We start from the raw sequence: 3,933 nt of genomic DNA on the forward strand, positions 1-3,933 counted from the left end.
CAGGAATGGTACAAGTAGCCAAGAGATTTTTTTTAAGAGCTATTAGAATAGATTGTAATCGCAACAGCCTGGTGGTTGTACAAGAACTGATAGGCAGAGAGGAGGCGCAGAGAAGGTGTCCCAGCATTGTTTAGTGATTCTTTCTCCTGTAATCTTAAATGCCAAATTGAATCATAAACTCACTCTTCTATATATACCAAAGTCTGTTTTGGGGATAGGTGGTTAACTATTTGAAATAAAGTTGGCATGATTTCTTAAAGCATACACCACAATCTAAAGACCAAAAGGACTAGATCGTCAAAGGCACAAAAAGAAGCCAAAATAAAATAGAGATGGATAGATCTCTGATGGAGAGCTTGGTTTGTCTGTCTGTGTATAATGAGATGGGGAAAATTTTATTCACCACAGTTCCACTTATGAATGGAACTCATTTGTTGGAGAAAGTTCATGAAGCAGGACGGGAGGCAGTAAAGGGGGCTGGGTAATAAACACTGCCCTTTGGGGGACAAGAGAATTTCCTTGACAGCAAGGCAGGGAGAAGGGAGACCCAGAGAGAAGCAAAAGGAAGCAAAGCCAAGGAAGACATCGTGACGTATGTGGAGGGGAGGATAAAAGGAGTGCCTAGGGGGAGCAAGCTGTTGACCTGTTACCAACTTCCAAACCAGAGTTTGGGTGGGTTTTTGGCAGTCTCTACAGCGCAGGGTGTGCCTATCAAGTATCTGCGTTATGAGTATAAAAGGAATGAGGGAAATCTCAAAGACGAGCAATGGAGGATTTCCTAACGTAATATTAGACATATTTTTACACCAGGAGTCTGCAATCTACAACCCATGAACCAAATCCGGCCACGTCGTAAGTTTATGTAACATCTATCCCTGTTTTCTGGCTACCACAGCAGCGCTGAGTAGTTGCCACAGAGAACATACGACCCACAAAGTCTAAAATATTTACTCTCTGCCACTTTATAGAAAAAATTTGCTAATCTAGCTCTACATGAAAAAGAAAAAAGAAACCCACAATTAAAAAAGCAAATTGAGAGAAAAAAAGAGACCCTTGACACAAATATGCCAAAGCAAAAATAATACTGTAAGTACACAAAAGGTCCTTCCAAATTTACTGAAAAACTCCCAGTTGACAACAGACATAGGACATGGATAGGCAGTTCAATGAAGAAGAATATACAAAAGTATCAACATATGGAAAAATGGAAGTTCAGCCTCACTAGGTGAGCAATCGAAGAACAGCAGAATTAACCACGATCATGTAACAGTGTTTGGAGTAAGGATATCGTGATGGGGACAGCTTCATATACTGTTGGTTGGGGGTGATGCTCTAAAGTGATTTAGTACTGTACATTAGAACCTTAAAAAAAAAGCACAGGTTACACCCTTAGATCCAGAAATTCCACCTCTGAGATGCGATCTTGAGAAACTATTTGCAGATGCAAATACATGAAGGTGAGAATATTCCCTGAAGTAATAATATTCCTGGCTCTGCTTCTTACTAGCTGGGATGATTTTGTGCAGGCCACCAATCCTCACTAAGCCTCAGTTTCTTCATCTGTAAATTGGGAATTAAAAATAGTACCCAACTAATTGTATGGCTGTTGTGACAATTCAGCATGAGGGTATGTGTAAATTTTTATAGAGACCATTGCATAGTAAATAACATGTATCAAATCCCAACTACTTTTTAAAAGTGAAATAATAAGGACATAGTTAAATTAATACTGGTATGACCTTACAAAGGAATATTATCAGCCATTGAGTTAATGAGTTTAAGGCATATTCATGTAGATAAAGTTCATAGGGAAAAGAATATGCAATATTATTCCAACAATGACAGAAAATACATAAATGTATGCATATGCACATAAAAGGACTGGAAATAAATGTATCAAATAGGAAGAATACTCTGACTGGAAGGAGTAAGATTGTTTATTATTCCTGTTTTTAAAAATTGTTTTAGATATTATTTTTCATAATCAACTGACAAACTTAACATTTTCTAATATAAATTAGAATCGGTAAGGAATACCTAGAAAATTGCATATGTTGAGGTGAGAAAAAGGTACAAACACATGTTGACTCTTTTAACTAGGAAAGAGTTGATGAGAAAAGCAAGGTTGGGGGAAATGAGTGTGTAGTCTAAGGTCAAACCAGTCTCCTATGTGTAAGGTCTGTATGAAGAGTGGAAAAGGTGGGAGGTGGGGTCTTTGTTGATCCTAATTCTCTCATGTTACAAACTTCTCATCCTCTATTTCAGAAACCAGGGGTCCCCAGCCTACTCCCCTCTTTATCCCCATCAGAGTCCTTCCATTCCTCTGGCGTCTTCCCAGGCACGTTTACCTATCTCCTCCTGTGTTCCCTTATCCCACTCCTTCGCCCGAGCACACCTTGAGCCTAGTGCATCCTTCACTCTGGCTCATCAACCTCCCCCCATTTCATCAGTGGGACACATCCTCCAGTCTCAGCCCTCCCAGGCCGACTTGCCGAATTAACTTGGAATGAGGTTTCTGTCTACTAAACATCCACCACACTCTTCCTATGGATTACCACTGAGCTGTGGTGATAAATTATTTTACTTTATCTACACTTAGGATTGCATGGACTCTTCTGGAGTTCAGTAGCTCAGTTCACATCACTGAAGTCTGCACAGCCCTTCAAATTAAAATAAATCTCCTAACCCTCACCAACAAGGCCTTCCTGATCTGGCCCTTGCTATAATCTTTCTGGATTCCTTCTGGCCTTTCAGAGACATCAGGCCTGAGCACTTTTGTTCCTTCTTCTTGGAGCACTCCTTCCTTTCCATCTGCTCTTCACTTGGCCCCTTCTTAAAGGGCCTTTCTCTGTTCCCCCAGCCTGGCTGTGGTATCAGAACAGCACGAAAACATTGACCAGCTTAAGCTGGTTTTGCCTCCTAAAATACGTTGTTGATTAATCAAACCTTGAGTTGTCTTACAGGGGCAGCACCATACATGTGTAAGATAGAAACCCCCATCTCCAGGATGACCCCAGAACCAAAATCTTCAGCTTAAGGAACCCAAAGAACAGAAATGTTGCCACCGTAGCTATTGACTAAGGGAGAAGTTCTTCAATAAGGAAAATCTGGCTTCCAGCAGGCTGAGAGTAGCTTGATTACTGGATTGGACACTAGTCATTCAATCAGCTTCAGCCCCCCTAACCTCTTAAATTTCACCGTGAACCCTGGATCGGGGAGACAGATTTGAGAGCCGTGCCTCCTGTCTCCTTGCTGGCCCACCTCGCAATAAAGCTCTTTTCTCAAAAGCTGCTACCATAGTATTGGCTTCTGTGCCTGTCAGGCAGTGAGCCCTTGCTCTTAACAGCACCTCCCCAGTCAACCCAGTTTTCTCTTCCCTAGAGCACTTCATTATGTTATTCTTATTCTTACTTCCATGTTTACTTTCTGTCTGCTCCCATTAGGATATAAACTCCTTGAGGGAGAGGCTCTGTCTGCCTTTTGTCCTCTGCCCAAGGACCCAGCCCAGAGTAGCACTTAATAATTATGTTCACTGACTGACTAATCGTCATGATTTCTAATGACTTCAGTTTCCCTGAAGAAGTAATTCCACATAAACAGGGGAACAGCTAGCACCGAAAAATAAAACACATTTAATAATATACCAAAAATATTTTTCTAGGTACTGTTGCAGTGCCATTCACAGCCTGGGATAAAAAGGTGTCTCCATAGGGCTTCCCTGGTGGCGCAGTGGTTGGGAGTCCACCTGCCGATGCAGGGGACACGGGTTCGTGCCCCGGTCCGGGAGGATCCCACGTGCCGCGGAGTGGCTGGGCCCGTGAGCCATGGCTGCTGGGCCTGTGCGTCCGGAGCCTGTGCTCCACAGTGGGAGAGGCCACGGCAGTGAGAGGCCCACATACCACAAAAAAAAAAAAAAAAAAAAAGGGGCCCACA

Source organism: Lipotes vexillifer, unplaced genomic scaffold (genome assembly GCF_000442215.2).
Source record: "Lipotes vexillifer unplaced genomic scaffold, Lipotes_vexillifer_v1.1 scaffold518, whole genome shotgun sequence".
NCBI lineage: Eukaryota > Metazoa > Chordata > Mammalia > Artiodactyla > Lipotidae > Lipotes > Lipotes vexillifer.